Source organism: Schistocerca gregaria, chromosome 1 (assembly GCF_023897955.1).
Source record: "Schistocerca gregaria isolate iqSchGreg1 chromosome 1, iqSchGreg1.2, whole genome shotgun sequence".
In the NCBI taxonomy this organism is placed as follows: Eukaryota; Metazoa; Arthropoda; class Insecta; order Orthoptera; family Acrididae; genus Schistocerca; species Schistocerca gregaria.
This window is the reverse complement of record NC_064920.1, coordinates 275,765,268-275,790,721: the sequence shown is the minus strand read 5'-3', so window position 1 is coordinate 275,790,721 and position 25,454 is coordinate 275,765,268. Positions and strand designations below refer to the sequence as shown.

The 25,454-nt window shown below is 42.8% G+C and overlaps 1 protein-coding gene across 1 annotated transcript in view; it reads right to left on the bottom strand.

Moving 5' to 3' along the window:
- LOC126340649 (potassium channel subfamily T member 2) overlaps positions 1-25,454 on the bottom strand; it is a 1,715,804-nt gene that overhangs the window by 1,514,952 nt on the left and 175,398 nt on the right. The window lies entirely within an intron of this gene.

Here is a 25,454-nt window from a genome sequence, read left to right as displayed (position 1 = left end):
TCAGATCCAAAAACCGATGTTGACGATGTTTTGTTGAATGGTTCGCATGATCACACTTGCTGACGGCACAGCGCCGGCCGCTGTGACCGAGCGGTTCTAGGCGCTTCAGTCCGCAACTGCGCTACTGCTTCGGTCGCAAGTTCGATCCTGCCTTGGGCATGGATGTGTGTGATGTCTTTAGGTTAGTTAGGTTTAAGTAATTCTATGTCTAGGGGACTGATGACCTCAGATGTTAAGCCCCATAGTGCTTAGATCAATTTAAACCATTTTTTGATGGCACAGCATTGAAATCTGCAGCGGTTTGCGAAAGGGTTGCACTTCTGTAACGCTGAAAGGTCCTCTTCAGTCTCCGTTGGTCCCGTTCTTGCAGGATCTTTTTCCAGCGGCAGCGATGTCGGAGATCTGATGTTTTACATATTCACGGTACACTCGTGAAATGGTAGTACGGGAAAATCCTCACTTCATCGCTATCCCGGAGATTGTGTGTCTCATCGCTCGTGCACCTACTATAACACCACGTTCAAACTCACTTAAACGTTGATACGTGCCATTGTAGCAGCAGTAACGGATCTAACAACTGCGCCAGACACTTGTCTTATACCGGCGTTGCCGACTGCAGGACCGTGTTATGTCTCTTTACATACCTCTGTATTTGGATACGCATGCGTGTACCAGTTTACTTGGCGCTTTAGTTTATATCAAAGTAAAATAAGACGTCTGAATACGGCATTGCCACTGACGATAGGAACACTTAAATCTGCACAGTCATGACTCAAGCTAATTATTAAATAAAAAGTTTTTTTTATTATTTTTTTTCGTGCCACTACGAGTATTTCACAGTCAAGAAAAACGGCAATACTGTGGAATTCACAGAGACGGTACATTCCCCGTGCATGACGTCCCTACTTTTATCTACCCGCTCTGCTTCTCTTTCGTGTGATCCACTCGGTCCCGTGAGCTGGAATGTGCGCCAGAAACACCGTCCGCCTGCACAGAGTTGGGCCGTCGCTCACAGGCGAGACGACAGCAGCGCTCCAGCCGAGAGGAAACGGAAGCTCCTTCTGATGCCGCTTCAACGATCACCGTATTCGGCAAGTCAGCAGTTCCCCTACTTCCACACAATGCTGTCTGCCTCACTGGTGCTAGAATTACTTTCACTCTACTTCTCCAACCTGAGGGTCTCGCTTTAGTGGATATTTATATATATATAACTTCATAAACATTGACAACAGTGGATATAAAATTACATTTAGAGCATAATCCAGTCGAGCTCTCGAAAAGCTACTGTTTTCAAGAGCAAGAAACACGGCATTTCAAGCCGTGTTTGCAAGTCCAATTCATTAAGTCATGTTCCAGTTTGCAAATTCCTACTCCAGCGTACGCCACAGAAGGCAGGGGAAAATGTCAAAAATACGGTACCATCAGCTAATTTAATGATGTTTTTACTTGAGTTAATCGTCCAGTAGCTACTAGAATGTCTCAAGGAATTCAGAGTAAAAACTTTACGGTCGCTGAAATAAGCTTAATTTTTACAAGGAAATTTTCCATGTGATGCATACAGTTCAGTTTATATCTTTCAAACCTGTTTACCTTACACTACTTTCAATGGCTGCTTGTTAAAATTTCTCATTCTATGTGTCAGATAGTGCACTTATGTACTAATCATATATTTTTTAAGATAATGTGTATTTACGACTTCAAAGTTAGTATCTCTATTTCTCTTGTTCACGTACACTACAGATACATTTACTAACTTAAAAATAATGTTTTATAACTTACTGATTAGCGTTTGTTGATTTAATATAGAAAAAGGATCACGCTACTTTTAGAAAGTAGAACTAAATGGTAAGTGCTTCGATAAAATTTGCAGTATTTAATATCTCTTACATGTGTTGCTCCTGTTCTAGCGACTATGGTGAAAATTCTTTCGTCTTAAAATTACTGTTTTCTTCTAAAAGTAATGCTTTCTTTAATACAAACTTCCGTAAAGTATTCATCTTGTTTATACTGCCCATTCACAGTTTTATATACATTGTGCAACGTCCTTGAAGCTTTACAAATTGAGAAGTTAGGTCGCAAAATGTAGAGTATCCCTTATGAAATCATGATAACGTGCTCCATTGAGCGTAGGTGGAAGAACATGGGGCCCAATCAAGACATCACCAACAATGACTGCCCAAACGTTCACAGAAAATCTGTGTTGATGACGTGTTTGCACAACTGCGTGCGGATTCTCGTCAGCCGACACATGTTGATTGTGAAAACTTACAATTTGATCACGTTGAAATGAAGCTTCATCCGTAAAGAGAACATTTGCACTGAAATGAGGATTGACACATTGTTGGATGAACCATTCGCAGAAGTGTACTCGTGGAGGCCAATCAGCTGCTGACAGTGCCTGCACACGCTGTACATGGTACAGAATCAAATGGTTCTCCCGTAGCATCTCCATACAGTGACGTGGTCAACGTTACCTTGTAGAGCAACAACCCTCTGACGCTGACATCAGGGTTATCGTCAACTGCACGAAGAATGTGCAAATTCCTCGTCGTTCTAGGTCTTCCCCAGTCGCTAGTCGTAGGCTGGAATGTTTCGTGCTCCCTAAGACGCCGATCAATTGCTTCGAACGTCTTGCTGTCGGAACACCTTCGTTCCGGAAATCTGTCTCGATACAAACGTACCGCGCCACGGCTATTGCCCCGTGCTAATCCATACATCAAATAGGCATCTGCCAACTCCGCATTTGTAAACATTGCACTGACGGCAAAACCACGTTCGTGATGAACACTAACCTGTTGATGCTACGTAATGATGAGCTTGATGCTAGTACTGTAGAGCAATGAGTCGCATGTCAACACAAGCATCGAAGTCAACATTACCTTCCTTCAATTGGGCCAACTGGCGGTGAATCGAGGAATTACAGTACGTACTGACGAAACTAAAATGAGCTCTAACATGGAAATTAAGTGTTTCCGGACACATGTCATCATAACATCTTTTCTTTATTTGTGTGTGAGGAATGTTTCCTGAAAGTTAGGTTGTACCTTTTTGTAACACCCTGTATACAGATAGAGATAAAACAAATATCTTATAAGGGAGTTGCAGGGTATTTCGTGTTCAGGAGGAATTGTTAAGAATGAATTTTAGTACGTTGCGCCGATTCCGAGTTAAATAGCATGAATGTCAGCCAATCAGATAACTGCCTGTGCAGATTCAAGCGGCCTGCCCGATACAATTAGTGTTATTTATTGTCATAGCGTAGATGAAAGTATACGAGACTGCTCAGCTCTTGGCTGGGGTCACTACTTACTACTGCTTCTATGCGACTTCTGAATTGCTTTCTTGTTCACTTTTAGTAAACCAAAGGAAGCAGACGTTTGGTGACGCAGCCACTGGCGCTCCGCATGAAATTGCGCATACAACTGCCTCACTCGCCAACTTCAGTGCTCATTGATTCCGGAACGGCGCAATGTATCGAGTATTTTTCCTTACTAATTATTGCTTAGTACAGCCTACCCTGCAATACACTTGCAAGCTTTGCAGACTTTTTTCGCCTTGGGAGAGCCAGTCCTGGCAAAACTCTACCATCTGGTGAGCAAGATGTATGAGACAGGCGAAATACACTCAGACTTCAAGAAGAATATAATAATTCCAATCCCAAAGAAAGCAGGTGTTGACAGATGTGAAAATTACCGAACTATCAGTTTAATAACTCACAACTGAAAAATACTAAAGCGAATTATTTACAGATGAATGGAAAAACTGGTAGAAGCTGACAACGGGGAAGATCAGTTTGGATTCCGTAAAGATGTTGGAACACGTGAGGCAATACTGACCTTACGACTTATCTTAGAAGAAAGATTAAGGAAAGGCAAACCTACGTTTCTAGCATTTGTAGACTTAGAGAAAGCTTTTGACAATGTTGACTGGAATACTCTCTTTCAAATTCTAAAGGTGGCAGGAATAAAATACAGGGAGCGAAAGGCTATTTACAATTTGTACAGAAACCAGATGGCAGTTATAAGAGTCGAGGGGCATGAAAGGGAAGCAGTGGTTGGGAAGGGAATGAGACAGGGTTGTAGCCTCTCACCAATGCTATTCAAGCAGTAAAGTAAACGAAAGAAAAGTTCGGAGTAGGTATTAAAATCCATGGAGAAGAAATAAAAACCTTGAGGTTCGCCGATGACATTGTATCCTGACAGAGACAGGAAAGGACTTGGAAGAGCAGTTGAACGGAATGGACAGTGTCTTGAAAGGAGGATATAAGATGAACATCAACAAAAGCAAAACGAGGATAATGGGAGGTAGTCGAGTTAACATTGGTGATGCTGGGGGAATTAGATTAGGAAATGAGACACGTAAAGCAGTAAAGGAGTTTTGCTATTTGGGGAGAAAAATAACTGAGGATGGTCGAAGTAGAGAAGATATAAAATGTAGACTGGCAGTGGCAAGGAAAGCGTTTCTGAAGAAGAGAAATTTGTTAAAATCGAGTATAGATTTAAGTGTCAGGAAGCCGTGTCTGAAAGTATTTGTATGGAGTGTAACCATGTATGGAAGTGAAACATGGACGATAAATAGTTTGGACAAGAAGAGAATAGAAGCTTTCGAAATGTGGAGCTACAGAAGATTGCTGAGGATTGTTGGGTAGATCACGTAACTAATGTGGAGGTATTGAATAGGACTGGGGAGGAGTTTGTTGCACAACTTGGCTAGAAGAAGGGATCGGTTGGTAGGACATGTTCTGAGGCATCAAGGAAAAACATATTTAGCATTGGAGTTCAGCGTGGAGGGTAAAAATCGTAGGAGGAGACCTAGAGATGAATACACTAAGCAGATTCAGAAGGATGTAGGCTGCAGTAGGTACTAGGAGATGAAGAACCTTGCACAGGATAGAGCAGCATGGAGAGCTGCATCAAACCAGTCTCAGGACTGAAGACCGTAACAACAACAAGACAAATATCGCACTAGACTGATCTGCGATCGCTCTAAGGGACGCGTGAAATTTCTCTTTAAAAATTTGTTGTATGTAAGAGGAAACAAGCCGACGTTTTCCGTTGACTATTAGTGTCGCGTTAAAGATGCGTGCGTAGTATTTGTTTGAGTTGAATCCAGATACACATTGCAGAAAAAGGAAACTGTAAACATCTGCTGACGTCTCATTTTATTCTGCACGAGTGACAATTCTTGGATCATCCAAAATGACAAAGAAAATGCGCCTGAGGGTTCTTGGCGGGGACACCCACTGTATGATGATTTTAAAAACCATGATCACCTGGTCAATAGCAGGGCGAGTGGAAATTGTAGTGGTTAATTAACTAGATAAAAACGTCACCTGTCATGAAATACTCTCTTAAAGGACTACAATAAATTCATTTGCTCTTAGCCATTGGTGAAATCATAGATTTGACACACATACATCTCAACGGAAAACACCAAAACTATAAGACTGCATTGGTAATGAAGCAGGTGAGCTAGAAATCTTTTGTGTTATTGACAAAATAAATAAATATTAAATACAGTGCATGGTTGCGGTTTATTAGGCTTCATTTATTTTTACTGCAATTGGTATTCCATTCGAGACTCTGGCGATATATTCTTCGAAAACCAGGTGAGTGGCAGCATCATTTCGAAACTACGTTTCAACGACTTTCCTATTCGGTGTCTTCAGACGAAATAATGATAACATCGTTCCTGTAGGGATCGACAGTTTTTTTTGAGTGTATTTAGGTGCAGCGCCGTATAACGATCCTTCCTTGGAGGCGGTTAAGTGGGAGACATGTCTCAGAGCTGGAGAGTGACAGATGCAAATGGTGACGCGAGACGGGACGCGCACGTAGTTTATGTATCAGCCGATAGAGGCCAATATAAGATAGGGGGACTGTGATTGTAGTTTCGATTGTGCCCACTAGAGTGCACTAAAGTAATAGAATGTTTTTCATAAACTGTTCTAGTATTTTCGTAAAGTATTATTATGTCTTTTTGTGTATGTAAAATGTTATAAATGTGTTTTAGCAGTATCAATGATGCGTGAGTGTGGTTTAAGGTTAATATGAAGATAATTGTTTAAGGAGTTATGTAGTAGGATTTAGTGTGGAAACATTTCGAAGAAGTATGGATATGGACAAAGGGGATTTTTGTAGAATAGATTTGTAAAGTAAGTTTATGGTAAAGGGATAGTTAATTCAGGTATAAATAACAATATTAAATAACTTTATGCATAAGCAAAACTTCAGCATATTAGATAATTACGTCGGTAAAAAGTGCAGTCGTTAGGTTTACAATTTTGCCGTTGGGTATTGATGGAAAGCGCGGACTGACGCGGGAGAGTGTTGTTTTGCTATTGGTTGTTGAGTAAACTGACCAGTGGTAAAGCAATATTGTTCGCGCGCCTTTCTCTGCTGGTAGAGAAGACAGAGTATTCTAGAGAAGAGTCGGAGCCTAGCCATGAAACAGCTCGGACGTGTGTAGTAGTAGTAGTTCCGATGGAAATGACAAGTTGCCGGATCTAGCAGTGTTTCATACATCAAACGTGTTGTAAAGTGACGGCATAATTATTCCGATGTGTGTGTAGAAATTTCGGAAATTTTTAAGTGAATTTTGTGACGAGACAAGACATAAATTCCGCGTGGCGTATTGAGTAGGTCGGTGGCAAAAAATTGTGACTGCATTTGTACCGACAGACTTAATATTTGGCGAGCATTCTCAATCAAAAACAATCAGTATTTTTGTAGCTATTACGTTTTGTGAGTTACTGTGTTAAGACTAGCACGGGCTTGACAGTGATACTTGTTCACCTAAGTTTCAGAATATATTAATTGAGGACAAAATTTCCAACCTTTCATTTCGTGTTCCTCCCGAAACGTAGATTAGTGACTTTAATTACAGCCTGGTTCACGTCGAAGTGGAATAGGTTTCACTCGGTTTTCTTACTGATGATCTGCTGAGACATTGTTCACAGGTAGATGCAGGTCCGTCGTAAAGGGACGGAAAGAACCGCGCCGCCGCAGTATGGCAAATGAACTTTCTTGTGCCGTTCCGATTAACTGCTAATGGGTACGATACCTAATTCATATCGCTATCGAGACACCAGAGGTCACGCTCTCCGCCCTTGGTGACTCTAGGGACCGCAGCACACTGGAGTAATTCCGCCCTTTACACGGATCGGCGGGTAGACGCCAGAGATTAATGCTCCAAACACAGAGACGTTAATGAAGGATGGAGCTGTGCCCAGCAGTGGGTTAGCAACCAGGCCACCCCCTGATCCTGTGGATCCGAAATGCCGGTGGCTAATGTCAAGCGATCGCTGCGGCCGGCCGCGTTGGATAGATTTACGGCGATGCCCGTAGGGCGTGGCAGCGCGGTAGCAGATGCGGCGCTTAGAGAAGCGTTTAAGGGCGGTCGTTAACCTGCCTGCTCCCGGACGCTCGTAACCTGTAACCAAACCCTCCTACCTCTTCCCCTCCTACCCTCCTCAACGTCCGTTCTTCTCATCGCCAGTTAAAACCTTATCCCCCGAACTCAGCTGTCAAATTCAAACACCACACGCAGTAGTAGCAACACATTTTTATGGGAAACTTTACATACGACGTTTTTATTGTGTTAACTGCACACAGTAGAAACGATAGCAGCAAACAGTGGTTACTAGCCCATTCTTATCGACAACATTCTTCGAAAGACTAAAAACGCAATTTAAAACACTAGTAAAGCCACTGACAGTGCCCCAAGCGATTTCCAGACAAGAGATTTTTTTTTAAAAAGAACACATGCTTTTGAGCGAAATCCTTGGTTGAAGTGTACTGTGAACTCCTTTCATTTTTGACAGCTCTCTTTTTTACTGCACTATCATACCCACCTTTGGTTCCCCATTAACCCTCATCAGATACTGCTAGTCCTGGGCAGTATTTGTCACCTAATGCCTTCCAAAACATATTATCTGAATGTGGCTAATACAGGCAAAAATGGCTATGACTGTGGCATAACATACAATTTTAAATAGAAAGGAATGTCATGATATCTACAGACAAATCTCTTTAGCGCGGACTTCAAGGGACATTACACGAAGTTCGAATAGCAGAGAGACCGATTATGTACACAGACCGTGCCTCCATCGCGGAATTCGACAACCTCGACGACTTTTGCCTGTTATCGACATTTATACATCCAAAACATTCCAAGACTTTCGAGAATGTTTTAAGTTTGAATTCGTATAGGAAATGACAAAAACATTTTTTGAGAGGTATAATAAAAAATTAACATTTTTCGGATTTTTTTCTTTACTTTTACTGTGAAAGCTTGCTTTTTGCCAAATTTCATGATTCTGAATCAACAGGAAGTACCCTGTAGATTTTGATGAATGAGTTCGCGGGTATCAAAATATGTAAGTTAAATGGCGGTTCCGTCTTTTGATTGCAGTGACTTGGAAGCTTAAGCTTTTCACGCTGCCAAGCGAGCTTAGATCTCAGTATGTAGCATACATTTCAACTTGATACCTCTACCTGTCCCTGAGAACAACGGTTTTTAACGGACAGACAGAGAGACAGACAAACGGAAAACAAAGTGATTGCATAAGGGTTCCGTTTTTACCGACTGATAGGAATCCTAAAATTTGTGCTGAAGTTTCGGTAACGTAAAAATGTGTTTAGAGAAGTAATCAGAAAGTAAAATTTACAAGTCAAATTAGAAGAAAACCTTATTTTTACCTGTTTAATTTTTTATTTATGTTAACTTACCAAAAATGTTTCAAATGGCTCTAAGCGCTACGGGACTTAACACCTGAGGTCATCAGTCCCCTAAACTTAGAACTACTTAAACCTAACTAACCTAAGGACATAACACACATCGATGCCCGTGACAGGATTCGAACCTGCGACCGTAGCAGCATTTGCTTGAGCACGAACAACTGCTACAATTCCGCACTGCATTAATAATGACCTGACACAGGTCGAAATCTGATATGCGTTGTGACTATAAATGTCGTATTAAAACAACTTAATTCCACGACTGATTGCTGCTCTATCTAACCCAAAGACATAAGCTGTTACTGCTTTTTCTCATGCTGGTTCTACACGCTTCTCTATGCTGGCTTGCTTGCGGAGTCGTTCGAGCCACACGCGCCATGGGGAGACTTTCTGTACCGAGTCGATATTGCATTTCGATACTTTTTTCTAAGCTTTAACATATAAGAATATAAAGCGAGATCGTTGCTACCGAAGCGAAGCTTGGCGAAATATTTTGTCCGCAACGCTTTCAGGAATATAAATGGCCCTTCCATTGCATTCACGCTTAAAATGCGTTGTTCAGAGAGACACGTTTGTTCCCTGTTAACGGAAGATTATCGGTATTTCAGTTGTTCACTCGTGAGATTGACACTAGTGCGGGAATTCTAAACTGTATGCGGTTTGCTTTTGTTATAATTTTCAAGTTTCAATGAATTACATTCCACGTCGTCTATCATAGGACAAATGTAATTTTGTTCGTAGTTATTGTCATACCACAGCCATTTATTAAACTCTATAGTTATTCTCGTGGCACAATCATTTATGGTACTCTATTGTTTCCACGTGCTCTTATTTGTGTCGTAAAGCAGTAGTTGGTCAGAGAACTAGCTACGAGGTGAATTTTGCCTTCGGCAGAATTATTATTCACAATGAGTTTCGAAACTCAGATTTTTTTGTCATCTTTGCATGCACATTAGAGCCAGTAGGATAAATAAGTATTGGTAAGAACTCCGAGAGTTCCGTTGGTCCTGACTGTGTTGGAGCTGACTATTTTATTTCACGTTGCCCTAATCAGTTTTTAGTGTCCTCGAAATTTGGAAAAGATTTGTCAGAGGGGTCAAGAAGTAAACCTAAGTTGCGTTTGCGCAGCCGGCCGGCGTAGCCGAGCGGTTCTAGGCGCTACAGTCTGTAACCGCGCGACCGCTACGCTCGCAGGTTCGAATCCTGCCTCGGGCATGGATGTGTGTGATGTCCTTAGGTTAGTTAGGTTTACATAGTTCTGAGTTCTCCGGGACTGATGACCTCAGATGTTAAGTCCCACAGTGCTCAGAGGCATTTGAATCATTTGCGTTTACGCAAGAAATATTTTACGGCCATGAGTGATCGCTTTAGTGTTGCCATCAACGTTGCTGCAAAGTGGACACTATACATGGCAGTAATGTGGTATGGGCGGCCAGTATCGCTGCTCCAGCAGACTGTCGCAAGAAGCTGTTGACGTATTGCCGAAGTGTCGCCGATGTTGTCCACCGAACATGCAGAATGTTTCGTATGGCCGGCCATATCGGCCTCTCCACATGTCCGTGTAGTACGCTTCTTTCTGTTTGTCTCCGTCAGACTTGTGTCCTCTTTACCACGCGGGCAACGCTACATTGCAGTCACGTGAAAAATATTACTTCCTTTGAGTTCGACGGTAGTAGCATTCCATTTGCATGTTGCCTGCAGAAATGCGGAAGTGGGTAAACTAGACAACCATGAAATCCATAAATGTTGTGCTTATATTTAGACCGGATCGATTAAACACAGAAAGTAATACCTACGAAGGCGAAAACGTGAAAAAGGCCAATGTCGTTTCCAGCGTCCGCGCGGTATATTGTAGTGAGCCACACGTGCCGCGCGAAGTGGCAACGCGCATTGAGGCGCCATGATACGGTCTCCCCCGCCGGAAGTCCGAGTCCTCCCTTCGGCATATGTGTATGTGTGTGTGTGTGTGTGTGTGTGTGTGTGTTGTTCTTAGCCTAATTTAGTTTAAGTTACTTTAAGTAGTGTGTAGGTCTAGGGACCGATGACCTCATCAGTTTGGCCCCTTAGAAATTCACACACATTTGAACATTTTTTGGACCCACACGTTTATTACACACGGGTTGCGAAGTGGTATATACAGTTTTGAAGTAGAATCACGTATGTGTCATGGGCAGCAACATGCCAACTGCTTTTATATTATATGTAAACGTAGGCTTCCGCGGTCGTTGTCACAGTCAATAAAATTCATCTGGGTTTGAGGCCGCATTGTCATCTGTAAAATTCTGAAGTTTCGGCGACTGTTGCAAGGCGCCTTCCTCATGGTGTATTGAGTTAACAACACACCCTGAGGAAGGCGCCTTGCAACAGTCGCCGAGACGTCGCAGTTTTACAGATGACAATGCGGCCTCAAATCCAGAAGAATTGTATTGACTGTTTTTATATTTTTTATTTTTTTCAAGCCTTTGGTCGTAGACGCGTTGCATTTTTTAATTCGTAGTTCTCACTACAGCGGTGAACGTCAATAAAATAAGAATTTAAGTGTTGTTTGAAACTACTTTAAGGGGAGTTTCTTGTCGACAGGCACGAAAAATGAATGAGGTTTAGAATTTTTTCATATGAGGACTGTTTTTATTAAAATGAGGGTGATTTTACCACTTTGTTATACATACATTCAGGTATGTAAATTTTTTTTTATCTCATAACGATTTAGTAATGGTGGCTGCATACGCCTCGAGACGTGTCCTCCTATGCGCGAAACGTTGTATCGACGCGTAGCATTTCTGAAAGCCATAAAAATAGAAACTTCTTTGATAAAAATGTGTCACCACTAAGTGATTATGAAAAATACATCAAAATGAAAGCTATTTGAAAAAAAAAACAATTTCTTGGGATGTTTTCTAGTTTAAAAGGCTAAGAAAAGTAATACACAAAAAGCTTTCACGAAAGCCACTAAATTAATTACCTGTCATTGAAAACAATCAAGAGAAAGAGTTAAACATGTTTCTTGTAGTGGCCATTTTCGCAGCAGCTGTACATAAACTGCAGTTTTTTCAAGGAAAATGCTTTTCTTGCATGCTGCACATCGAAATTATTTTTATTTATGCACCCAGACGCGTTTCGCATTTTTTACAAGGCATCTTCGGTGGGTGTCAGGTAACTTCTAATCCATTGCTTGTAAGCAAACTGCTTTATATCATCTGCAATGAATTAGAAGTTACCTAACATCCACTGAAGATGCCTTGTAAAAAACGGCGAAACGCCTCTGGGTGCATAAATAAAAATAAAAATTTCATTGTGCAGCATTAAATAAAGGCACTTTCTTTGCAAAAACTAAAATTTGTAATAATTTGAACTATCGAGGCTCCAGACCGCTTCGCGAACTAAAAATTTTGTTTCGAGAAAATTGCGTCGGTGGGTGGAGTAAGAGCAATAAAAAAGAAAATTTGTTTTAGAATCTAAGGTTTATCTGCGAATTCAGGTAGATAGAAGTATCTTTCCTCTTCTTCAAATATGCTCTGATTCTGAATTTGGTGCTGTAATTTTTTTAAATCTGGAGTCTTTTTAAAAAGTAATACATTCCTTTCTTCGCGGCTGCCATGCGTTTCCTGTCAGATAACTTTGCGAAGATTCTGCTGTTTGTCCCCATGACGGTCACTAACACGTTCATGGTCTTCAGAACACAACAGTTTTTGTCTCACAGTGAAGATGTTTCGGTGCTAGTTTCCAAATGCGCCCAGGAAAATCCCCGTAGCCGTCCCCGACCTGGGTGGGACCAGCTCTGATGTCAATTCCCTTTCAATGCCAGTGTCCGCGATACTGAGGACCAGTTACATCAGTTGTGGGCCAATTATCTCAGGAGAGGATACAACGCTATTACCATCATCCACCCCAAGAGAGTCCAGGCAAGCATCCAGGCCTGAGAAGGTACAGCGTCATACTGGTAAAATTTGTTGTAAGGTCTTATGAGACCAATCTGCTGCGGTCATCGGTCCCTAAGCTTACACACGACTTAATCTAACTTAAACTTACGCTATGGACGAGACACACACCCATGCGCGAGGGAGGACTCGAACATCCGGCGTAAGGGAATGCACAATCAGTGACATATCACCTCTAACCGTACGGTCACTTCGCGCGGCATGTTTGTTTCACTTTTTTATCAAGCGGTGTGTATTTTTGAGCGTGGTTAACATGGGGATAGAACAGCTACAACGTACAGAAAAAGAAATAATTCCAATAGTTTCGTAATTAAAATTGCACAGAAATATTTTGGTTGCATTCGATTAGTATAGCGTAAATTTGAAATCGTATTTTTGTCAAGGTAAAGTACTTCAAAAGTTATCTATGCTTTATTTAATTAACGTAAATTAAATGCACTGTTTCAGATGACATCGGATGGGATACCTAAACTGCATTAACATGCCTTTTGGTGGAAGTATCAAACAGTTAGTTGAACAGTGATCTCTAGTACCAGTCTTGGTGGAATTCGTTATGGGGACTACCTACCCCCCTCCAAACAATACCTACTACGTTACTGTGAAGAAGAAATGATCCTGAAATTAAATAATGATTAGATGATACGAAATGAGAAGGAAGTTTATTTTGTAGAGGAACGTGAAATTTTGCTTACATTTGTACTAAACATTCACTGTCTAGCATAACCAATTATCAGCTAAATGTTCATGGATTCTGTTGACCCGCCAGGTTAGCCGAGAGCGTTAATGTGCTGCTTCCTAAACTCGGGTGGGCGCCCCGGTCGCGGATCGAATCAGCCCGGCGGATTAACGAAGAGGGCCGGTGTGCCGACCGGCCGGCCTGGATGCAGTTTTTAGGCGATTTTCCACATCCCTCTAGGTGAATATTTGGCTGGTCCCCACGTCCCGCCTCAGTTACACGAGGGTGCGGGGTGGCGGCAGGAAGGTCATCCGGCCACCCCTGCATATTAACCTTACCAAATCCGTTGTAACCACGCCGACCCTGCAAAACCTGCGGGACAAAGGTGTAAGCCAAAGAAGAAGAACAAGTTCATGGATTCTAGCACATAATCGAATAATCTCGATTTTGTCCAGTCCCTGTCCTATTTGTTATTACATGAAAGCGCGAGGGAAGACATTACAAATTTAAAACGCTGGTATATTAACAACCGGTTTAACCTCAGAATGGAGCGGGAGTTGTTGTCCGATGATGTCTCATATGTGCTAAAGAGGTGACAGATAAGGTGATCGAGTAGACGACGGCAACATGTCGACACTGTGTAGAGCATACTGTGTAACGACAGCGGTATGTGATCGAGCGTTGTCCCACTGGAAAACACCACATGGAATGTTGTTTATGAATGGGAGGACAGCAGGTAAAATTAACACTCTAACGTACTAATTTGTGTGTGGTAATCACGAGAGTGCCACTACTGTTATACGAAACCACAGCCAACACCACAACTCAGGTTGCAGGGCCCAGTGTGTCTAGCGCGCAGATACACTACTGGCCATTAAAATTGCTACACCACGAAGATGACGTGCTACAGACTCGAAATTTAACCCACAGGAAGAAGGTGCTGTGATATACAAGCAACAAACATCTACACGAACAGTTCAACGTTTTTTGCAGCAGCATGGCCTATCAGCTCGGAGACCGTGGCTGAGGTTACCCTCGGCGCTGCATTACAGACAGAAGCGCCTGCGATGGTGCACTCAATGACGAACCTGGGTGCACGAATCGCAAAACGACATTTTTTCAGATGATTCCAGGTTCTGTTTACAGCATCATGATGGTCGCATCCATGTTTCGCGACATCGCGGTTGACGCACATTGGAAGCGTGTATTCGTCATCGCCATACTGGCGTATCACCTAGCGTGATGGTATGGGGTGTCATTGGTTACACGTCTCAGTCACCTCTTGTTCGCATAGACGGCACTTTGGTCAGTGGACGTTACATTTCAGACGTGTTAAGACCCGTGGCTCTGCCCTTCATTCGATCCCTGCGAAGCCCTACATTTCAGCAGGATAATGCACGACCACATGTTGCAGGTCCTGTACGGGCCTTTCTGGATACAGAAAATGTTCGACTGTTGCCCTGGCCAGCACATACTCCAGACCTCTCATCAATTGAAAACGTCTGGTCAATGGTGGCCTAGCAACTGGCTCGTCACAATACGCCAGTCACTACACTTGATGAACTGTGGTATCATGTTGAGGCTGCATGGGCAGCTGTACCTCTACACGCGATCCAAGCTCTGTTTGACTCAATGCCCAGGCGTATCAAAGCCGTTAGTACGGTCGGAGGTGGTTGTTCTGGGTATCGATTTTTCAGGATCTATGCACCCAAACTGCGTGAAAATATAATCACATGTCAGTTCTAGTATAATATTTGTCCAATGAACACCCGTTTACCATCTGCATTTCTTCTTGTTGTAGCAATTTTAATGGCCAGCAGTGTACTTTGGTTGCAGGCTCTCAACTGGCCTCCTTCTAACCAACAGATGGCCATCACTGGCACCGAGGCACAACCAGCTTTCACTATAAAACGCAACAGATCTCCGCCTTGCGCTCTAATGTGTCCTCGCTTGATACCAGTGAAGTCGCAAATGTCAGTGGTTTGGGAACAGTGCAATGCACTCAATAGGGCGTCTTTGCAATAAACGATTTGCAACCGTCCGTTGTGTCACTGTGGTGCCAACTGCTGCTCAGATTGCTGCTATAGACGCAGTACCAGGCGCCAGAGCCATACACCGGAGCAGACGGCCGGTAGTGCCACGTGGCCGTCTGGCGCCTGGTATTTTGCGTCCGTCCATTCTCGTGACCGCCGCTATCAGCAGCTGTGTACAGTTGTCACATTCCTGCCAAGTGTTTCTGCAATATCTCAGAAGGGACTTCTTGATTCTCGTAGCCCTATCAAACTCAGTGAGGTGTTGATAATGGCGTCTTTAGCGCCTTAAAGACATTCCTTACTAATGTCAACACGACGTCCGATCTGTAAAGTAACTCGCCCTCACGACCTTTGCAGCTTGTATTTAAAGGAAACCTGCATTCACTTAATGGTGCTACAAGCGCCACTCTTATGCGACTGGAGCGAAATTTGAATAGACAACATCATTCAGATGTAGAAACACGTCAACCAACTTTAGTTTATCTCGCACAGCTCCTTCTTGATGCTGTGAATTTTTTTTCCGTCAGTGCGAGCAGGACTTGCGCTGTGAATTAATCATGTATATAGATAATAATAATAATAATAATACCGGAGTGGCCGAGCGGTTCTAGGCGCTTCAGTCTGGAACCGCGCGACCGCTACGGACGCAGGTTCGAATCCTGCCTCGGGCATAGATGTTTGTGATGTCCTTAGGTTAGTTAGGTTTAAGTAGTTCTAAGTTCCAGGGTACTGATGACCTTAGAAGTTAAGTCCCATAGTGCTCAGAGCCAATAATAATACGCTCGTGTGGCTCAGTGGCCACTTGGGCGACTTGCATGTGCGTGATCTACACCAGTTATTGAACCGGAGACTGGAGACCTATCGTTTGACGTGGAATCCATACTATGTGTCGTTTCTGACGATTCTTCACATCGTTTAGAGGTGAAGAGCAGGCTAAGGCGAAGACTAAAAAATCCGTGGTCCTGCAGAGATTCGGAGATTCGAGCACAAGATTTAGCGATTTCCTGGCACGTGCTTATCCTCCAGACTACCAGGCCCGACATGTATATAAACAGTTCATCTATTCCATTTGACGAGTGAGTTTGCGATTATCAAGATATGTGACATAGATTGTCGTATCTTTTTTTTTTTTTTCATTGATTTCGAAGCTTAAATTTTTTGTACCGCCAAGGGACCGTAGACCTTAATATTTGACATAAATTTCAACTTGATACCTCTAGCCGTTCCTGAGATCAACGGGTCTTATCCGCCGGACAGACAGACAGACAACAAAGTGATTCCATTTCAACCGACTGAGGGACGCAGCACGAAAGAGATTAAGAAAAAAAAATCTAATGTGTGTAAAATCTTATGGGACTTTACAGCTAAGGTCATCAGTCCCTAAGCTTACACACTACTTAACCTAAATTATCCTAAGGAAAAACACACATACACACCCATGCCTGAGGGAGGACTCGAACCTCCGCTGGGACCAGCAGCACAGTCCATGAAAGAGATTAACAATCTTAAGGATATGTTACAGTTGCAAGTGTAAGTGAGGTAATATCGCGATAAATAAATAAATAAATAAATGCCATGTGACTAGGGCCTTCAGTCGGGTAGACCGTACCCCGGGTGCAAGTCTTTCTATTTGACACCACTTTGGCAACTTGCGCGTCGATGGGGATGAAATAATTATGATTAGGACAACTTAACACCTAGTTTCTGAGCCGTAAATTCTCCGACCCAGCCGGGAATCTAACCCTGGCCCTTTGGATTCACATTCTTTTGCGCTGACAACTTACCGGCGGCGGACAATATCCCGATGATTACAAATCCATAAAACATGACAAACATACAACCACCAAACGGAATTATTGTTCCTTCACTCCTCATTCAGAATTAACATAAATTATCACCAGCTGTCACTGTTGTTTACAAAGACCCACTAAACGGATCTTATATTCTCCGACATGAAGTCGAGACGAGAGCTTAAAGTTAAACGGGCAGCCGCTACTGCCTCAGGACGTGGTAAATGCGGCCTGCCTGTATTACAACTAAGAGGATTGCCGTTCGCCGATAGTCGCCCAAGACCCCCTCCACACGGGCCCGAGTAATCCGATTATCAGATTACGGCCTCCGACACCAGAACTTCTTTTATCTCGAAAATTACGTCCTGGTTGTCTTGTGCACTCTCATTTAAGTTACGAAGTTTACAGACACTTCCACGACCGACCCGTGCCACCGATAGGTGTTGGGATTATGAGCTAACAATTACGTTAAGGACTTTGATCGCAGACTGAGTAACAACCATTTTGTATCATACGGCTCTATCATACACTGCAGTAGCGCAGCGCGTTTCGAAAACATGCGTCCGATTTGACAAGACTACATCATGTACACTATCTGACCGAAAGTCCCCGTACATCTGTAAGTAGACATTAATATCGGATGTTGAAAGGATGCTGTTTTACTTGTCTTCACAATTCTGAGGTAGTTTTGGCCATAAATGTGAATGAAGTTGTGAATTAGATAAATGTACGTCACTCTGTACTACCAATATAACCACATTATTTGTAAGTCTGTTCTTAAGACCACAGATTGTTGGTCGGAGAGAGCAGCAGTGTTTGTTGCACAGTCTGGCTATGTACTTGGTTTGAAAAGCCGCAGAATGATTTAACAATGATTTTGTAATAACACGTTTTGAAATTTTCAGGAAATGAGACGAGATGGGTGCATGAATGACAGAAGTAATCCAGTCTTGTTATGTTTGTTACCGTGTAATTTCTTACATTTGGAACATAGTGTGTGGTTAAAGTTTTCTGTAGTAATTTTATAGTGCAAAAGCACATGGACACGTCTGATAGTTGAAATAAATGTCAAGGGAAGCTATTGTCCACACGAGAGTTCTTGAGAAATACATTTTATCACTTGTCTAGGTGTGAGAACTTTATGGTTCAAAAATGAGAATTGCAAGTACGGCAAATGAAATTTGGGTTTGGACTGTCAGATCAATAATATAGTCCTGTTAGTGACAGGTTGCAAGCAGACGAGCATTCCGTGCCCACAGGTAGGCCAACAAAGATGATTATAGTCAAAATTCATGTATACCGTTAGGTACAGCGATTGTCAGTGTGTATTTGTGAAAATAATGTTGCCTCAGTTCAGAGGCCTATTACCAGTAAAGGCTTTCAGAAAAGTGCTATCTTGTAGATTTCGAAGCAGTTGCATCAGATGCGTTGAATTTTTATGTCCATTTGCTGTGTAATTACCATTACTGTTCCGATACAGGTATTATTTACAGAACTAAGATAAATATTAGCTGTATTCGGGGCCAACAAAATAGTCTGAACCATTTTGTTTTGTAGTCAGATAGCATACATAAATTTAATTGAAAAAGGATTACTTTCTCGCAGGCGAATTGCTTGATGTACCGGCTAGTCGGGATTTCGCATCGTGTAGTGTAAGCGTCACGTATTTCCGTTCAAAATTAAATTTTAACACAGCTTTGTTATGCTGCACTGACTTCTACGTACTTCAATATCAAAATAACTTTTACAGATTTCTCAGGTGTTACAAACACAAGTTCAAGCATAACAAGAAACTTTCAACGACTTGAACTCATCTGGGGACACTTTTTAGTGTGGTATCAGAATGTCTGTGGAGGAATGGCAGCTCATTATTCCTCAAGAGTCTAAAGAGGAGCAGCTAGCGATGGTTGCTGTGATCTGGAGCGAAGCCGATGTTCTGATTCGTCTCAAAGGTGTTCCACTGGATTCACGGCGGTACTCTGGACAGATCAGCCCATTTCAGTGACGTCACTGTCGACAAACCAGTGCCTCTTAGGTGACTGTTTATGACAGGGTGCCCTGTCATGCTGAAACAAACCATCATCATCTTCGAACTGTTCCTCTGTTGCACGCAGTACATAATAGTGTATAATGGTTCGATATGCTTCCGCATGTAGCGCTTTCTCAAGCACTATACGGGAACCATACTCTAAACACGAAATACACAGCCATATCCTAACACCACGTCCTCCGTACTTAACTGCTGGCACTACAGACGGAGGCAGGTAACGTTTTCCAGGCATTCACCAAACTCAGGCCCTCCCATCGAATTCAGTACTAAAAATCACTTTTTTCCATTCCTCCACTGCCCTGTGAAGTCGCTCTTTACACCACCTCAAGCGTCACTTGGCACTGACTATAGAAATGTGTGGCTGTTGAGCAGCTGCTCGACCATTGTAGCCCGCTATTTTTAACGCCTCATGGGATAGTCACCGCTCTAGCTGGAGTGCTGGTACCATTTTGAAAATCACGAGTGATTTCTTCTACATAATTCATGCGATTTTTTGCAGCCCCCCTGCGCAATATTCGACGGTCACTGACCGCGAGCACACAGGGTCTGCCATGTCTTGCTTTAACTGTGGTTGTTCCTTCGTTTGTCCACGCCACACTCGCGTTACCAACATTCGACGGTGACAGTTTTACAATGGCTCAAATGTACCTGATGGATCTTATGTTACATCCAATGACTAGTCCGCTTTCGAAAAAAAAAAAAATCTCTGCTTCTGCTGACAGATCGATTTTGCTGTTACTGGCTTGTATACTCAAAACTCAGTACTCCCTCCTGTTATACTGGTGGATCACCTGTCGTGGCATTCAAATGGCTCTGAGCATTAAGGGTACATCTGAGGTCATCAGTTCCCTAGTACTTAGAACTACTAAAACCTAACTAATCTAAGGACTTCACACACATCCATGCCCGAGGCAGGAGTCGAACCAGCGACTGTAGCGGTAGCGTGGTTATAGACTGATGCGTCTAGAACCACTCGGCCACAGCGGCCGGCTGTCGTGGCATTGAGAGATCAATTCCGCATTGCGTCCAGGAACCTGATGGTCTATACACATCCTCAGCTGACTTCCTTGTTGGTGGTCACTGAGCTAACTGTAAGCAAAACTACACAGTAAATGTGCGGCACGATAACCCGCAGACAAATTTTAGTTTTTGCCAATATTTTCGCAACAGTCGCGATGTGTGCGTAGAAAAAATAACTTGGACAGACTAGTTTTGAATGCAGAAATATTGTGATGGGTACGGACGATCAATATCAATGCCTGTGACGGTGGTCATCATATGCTATTAACTTCACAAGTCTTAAAAGAAGTCTACGTGCAACCTTTACAACGAAGCACAGATGTGTCCAGTAATCAAAAGTGTGTTAGTGACACATAACATATATTGTGATGTTTGCTAATTTATGGAAATATCAAGGCAAATATATGTAAGACATGAGACAAAAACGTTTTGAAACTACTTTTAGTGGAATAAGTATCCAGTGGCACCCATACAATGCGTTCTAAGGATTTTCAACAGTTTTTACAGTTTAGTATTGACCTCAATGTCTGCTTTATTTATAATTATCAGAAGATCGTCCACGTATATCAATACTAGCAGCACATGTCAATGAGTCTTATACAGCAGCTGATAGTGCACATAGGCGTGTCCTTCATTAACTTGTGCTACTAAACCAGAATACACTGAGTTTATTGCAAATAATTGAGCCAGTGGCAACAGAGTCTGTTAAGAGACGAGTGAAAGCCCCTTCGTATTCCTTAGCGACGTCTGTTTAGAGCAACTCTTTCGTTCATTCTCTGCAGATGGTCCACTTGAAACGATTTTCACCTTTTTTCATTGCAAGCATATTAACTATTCTTGGAAAAGGCAGTACAATGAAAGGATAACTGTAACATTTGTCTAGTGTATTTTCGATGCCTTTTTATTTTTTACTTTGCCAGGGAGCATTTTTACGTCACAGCCTCACCATCAGAACTTCGTTTCACTGTAAGCTCTGTTGACGTCACAAGGAAGGTACTCACGTAAAAACTGTTGCCCTGCTGTCTTACCGTTTCGAACCTAATATTGTCTGTCCACGTACCTACCAAACACCATTTCTTTTGCCTATTTTCTTTAGGTGTACCGTGCTATTACTTCCTTGGTAACTATAATGTTTGATCTTATTGTGTCCCACTCTGTAAATATCATTATTTTTGTTTTCTAGGAGGAAGTTTATAACTGGAGTTCTTCGCATGTTTCACCTAAAATGCGAGTACTGAAATGAAGCTTCGTCTCATGTCTAAGCCTAAAACTTCGCAATCAGCATTGAAGACTGAGCTGAGCAAAGTAGTCTTGCCAAGGTGTACACTAAGTGTCATAAGTGGTAATTGTAGCAGAAAACTGGGTTTCTGCTAAAAGACAAATTGAGTTTGTCAGTATACAGAGTTCACTCTAAAAGCAGCAGTTAAAATACAGGAACGGACAGTTTACTGAGATTACTCACTTTTACGAACGCAGTGTTGTCCTGGTTGGTGCAAATGATTTGTAATTGTAAACTTTTCGATTATGCGCCCGTCTAGCTGCGCTCAAATTACTGACGTAATCTACATTACCAAGAAATGCAGTACTACTACAGCACGTTGTGTGTTACAATTTACTATACATTTCTACTTGTTAAAGTAGGTGCTGTCCTTGCATTTGGATTCATCATGTCCTGGTGCACAGAAAATTTTAACATGTAACGTGCTGAAACATTATAATATTTCTTGTTAAGGTAGGTCAAATATGAAATTTGAGATGACTTAGATCGTGACTTAGTCAAAAAGTTTGCATTTACAATTTTTTTTAACTAGGGCTGTTTTTCATACTGAACTCCATGTCAGTTCGTAACAAGAGTTTCACAGTTATCTTGCAAACGCTTCAGTTGTCGACCCTCGTTGACTGGAGCGATTTTGCAGCTGTTATGGTTTGCATTCAGCCGTGTTACTCTTCGCTATTATGATACACCGTGTACACAGAAGATAAAAAAGATCAATCATGGTTGTCAACAGCATTACTCGTACCGTCGGTGGAAGGAGGGAAACTGTCAGTGTTTGCAAATGGCCATCAGTTAAGCCCAGTACGAAACGAACAAGCAGTATATCACGACTCAACAGCGAAGTTATTTGGTAAATAAGCTGCTGGGAAGTCTGACGCGGAAGTGTGTGTTTGTTTACAAACGCGCAACAAGTGCTGTGGCGTGTTTACAAGTCAAGTGTTTCGTACGGGGAGGAAACAAACGGTAGCTCGCAGTTCACTTCTGCATACGGCGACAAAGTAAGAACACACACTAAATCGAATTCGTTGTGTCTGAGATGCAGTAAAAACCTTAATACTGTTTCTGTGTTTTCTGCCGTTCGTTCTTTCACATTACTTGTAGATGTATTCCATGTTCCACTCATATTAGGGACATCCAATTATTATGTAGAATAGAAGGAATCATCGATGTGAGAGGTTAGCTAACAATGAAAGTTCTGAAGTCACATCACGCATACACAACGTACGCAACTGAAGCCATGTTGCTTTCATTTCGGATAGGTACTGCAATTTTAGTGTTGTGTTAGCCGTGGTCTGAGTACGTATAGGTAGCATCTTGCAACGGCTCTATGCTCACAGCGACATAAGGGATAACACAATGCCGTAGTATTACTGGATGTATTGCACACTATGAATTAGCAGGCATGCAGTGTGTCCAAGGCATTTAGAGTTAAAATTATGGAGACGACAGGAGTCCCAGAACCGAATATTTGTATTTCTTGTCGTGCGATGTCTTGTAAGAGGAAATCGTGTATGGCAAGTGTCTGGAAACTGCCAAAGTTTCATAAATAAACGACTGCTAATTGCACTACCTTGAAAAACAATATAAAATCGTAAGTGGAGTGTCCCCGGTGCATTTTACTACGGTCTACAGTTGAAGACTACTTGTCGAAAATGGAACATTACCCCTCGTAAGAGGTTGCAAATAGGTCTCTTCTTGTTAGAGAAAAACCCAACAGGTTACTGAAAAAAGTTTATTTTTGTTATTCTGTAACTTTTTTCAATCTTGAAGTCATCATCTGGCAAAAATCTAATTTTTTCATGCTGGATTCCGCATATCTACGACTTTAAAATAGAGGTTGTTTCAAAAAGAATATACGTATTTCGAATGACTATAACAAGTTTGTTTGTGTGGCCATCGTCCGCAGCAAGCATAGAAATACTTGTTTTGTAAATAATACTGCATTTTCCTGCTGCTAGTTACTTTATTTATCCTATACGCGTTTCGCCCTTTCCTGTTCTTATGCATCAGCAGTAGGATGATTTTCTGATCTGCGTTTCCTCACATCTGTCCTGGAAGAGCCGGCCGGAGTGGCAGAGCGGTTCTAGGCGCTACAGTCTGGAACCGCGCGACCGCTACGGTCGAAGGTTCGAATCTTGCCTCGGGCATGGATGTGTGTGATATCCTTAGGTTAGTTAGGTTTAAGTAGTTCTAAGTTCTAGGGGACTGATGACCTCAGAAGTTGAGTCCTATAGTGCTCAGAGACATTTGAACCATTTTTTTGTCCTGGAAGTCGCAGTACCAATTTTATCACTGCCTTATAATCACAACTATGTGTTATGGCCTTCCTCATACTGTTCACCATGCTCCTCACTTTTTCTTGTGGTGTACCGTTGTTCTTTTGTCACTCGATACAACTATTTCGTCGGACACTGTTTTTCACAACGTAAATATTGCGACTCCATTACGTGTTTCATCCTTGACAAAAGAGGATGTAATGCAGCAATTCACATCGTCGTCTAGCTACATTTATTTATGTTTAAAGTCGTCTGTGCCAAACATCGAGATGGTTCTTTCGAAAGACGACGTGGCAAATATCCTTCTGCATACTCTCACAAACCGAGCTAGTGTTCCGTCTCTAAGTGCAACCCGTCGACGACGGTAAATCCTGATCTTACTTCGAGCCATCACATTGCAATCGGCGTAGCGCGCGGCGCACGAACAAGATTGCCGGCTCGAGCAACACGTCGTCGTAGCAGCAGAGTGTGGGTAGCGTCGACAGCGGGCGACCCTGCGACAATATTTACGCTCGCTTTGGCGACCAAGAAGGGCCCGTCGGAAGGGTGGCAGAGGTTCCGTCGTCCGTTCTATTCCGGGCCTCGCAGCAAACAACGGGCAAGGACGGCGTCGGCGTAGTAGAAGCGACAGCGCGCGCCCCAGCGCTTAATACGTCACTCGAGCCACGGTTCACTCGTCCTGGCTGCGAGGGCTGCATAAGCGGCAGGGGCACAAGCGCGGGGCGTGCCGGCTCCTGCTCCACCGGCACAACGGTGGTGCTTGGTGCACGGCGACATACACGTTACCAACAAAAGTTCATGGACCCTTCGGTGACATTTTCTGAGTATTTCGCTTCGACGTTCCAGTCTCTCCTGTGACTCGCACATTGTAATTGAACTGAATTTGTTCTATTACTTCCATATACACTGATGAGCCCAAAAAATTAGCATCTACTTAACAGCTTGTCGGCCCCTTAGAAACGCTGTACAGCGTCTAATCTGAGTGACAGTGGTTGTAACTGTTCCGAGAACATCTGCTACCAGATGCCTTTTCCTGCAAATTAGGTTCAAATGCCTCTGAGCACTATAGGACTTAACATCTGAGGTCATCAGTCCCCTAGACCTTAGGACTATTTAAACCGAACTAACCTAAGGACATCACACACATCCATGCCCGAGGCAGGATTCGAACCTGTGACCGTAGCGGTTACGCGGTTCCAGACTGAAGCGCCTAGAACCGCTCGGCCACAGCTGCCGGACGTAAATTAGGAGCAGGTGGTTTGTGGGCGTAGAGTTGGCGCCCAATAGAGTCTCAGATGTGTTCCATCAGGAGCAGCCTCGGCTGATTCTGCGGCCAAGCAATCAGTTTGAATTCACCAGCCGGCCGGGGTGGCCGCGCGGTTCTAGGCGCTACAGTCTGGAACCGCGTGACCGCTACGGTCGCAGGTTCGAATCCTGTCTCGGACATGGATGTGTGTGATGTGCTTAGGTTGGTTAGGTTTAAGTAGTTCTAAGTTCTAGGGGACTGATGGCCACAGCAGTTAAGTCCCATGGTGCTCAGAGCCATTTGAACCACTTTTTTGAGTTCACCAACACGCTCCACAAACCACTGCAGCCAAACTTGTTTAACACGTGCAATTATCCTGCTAGTTGATTGCATCACCATCTACATCATGCA